We start from the raw sequence: 791 nt of genomic DNA, 5'->3' as shown, positions 1-791 counted from the left end.
CTTATTAGAAAGGTTCCGGGGAATTTTATATCACCTCGATTCACTTCCCTTACGAGCTGTTTCGAGCAGCAAGAAGGTCACAGAAAGAGCAAAGATACACCAGACTGTAAATCTGAATTCATTTAAGGTTAGTGGGGGTAGGGGGGGGGTAAAGAAAACAGTATCGTAGAAAAAACTACGTGAGCTTAGAAAATCAAGATAAAAAATAGATGAAAGGAAAGAAAAGATGATGTTAGAAAATTAAGATAAAAATATAGAAATAACATGAAAGCGAAAAAAATGAAAGATAAAGAAGTGAATAACAGAAGTACGTGGGGAAAAAATAATTAGATGTAGCAACCCCAAATAAAGATGAGACAAAAAATACAGCAAGAGAAGAATCAGATGTCAAACAAGTGAATAATATCCTAAGGAAAATATGAGGGTAGAAACAGGGTCAAATAGATCAGTCTCCCCCTCAGGAAAAAAAAATAATTGGGAGGTATTATTATTTCGTAAAATATCAGTAAGATGTGAATGAAATACGATAAAACGAACACTGAGAAAATAACGATTGCAGAAGGGTGTGTACGTGTGACTGTATTTGTGTATAGAGATGCGTGTGTGTGTGATGATTGTGGGTATGTATAATTGTGTTTGTTAATATGTGCCATTATGAGCATGTGTGTGTATACAAATATGTATGCATGTGTGTATATTTAATACATGAATGTGTGTGTGTGTATATACATACAAATGGATGTGTATATGAGTGATTTTTGTGTATGCAAATATGTTTGAGTGAGGGGTTG

This window comes from Penaeus vannamei, chromosome 28, assembly GCF_042767895.1.
Source record: "Penaeus vannamei isolate JL-2024 chromosome 28, ASM4276789v1, whole genome shotgun sequence".
Classification (NCBI taxonomy): domain Eukaryota; kingdom Metazoa; phylum Arthropoda; class Malacostraca; order Decapoda; family Penaeidae; genus Penaeus; species Penaeus vannamei.
The sequence above is the reverse complement of the archived record's forward strand: the minus strand, read 5'-3'. Positions refer to the sequence as shown.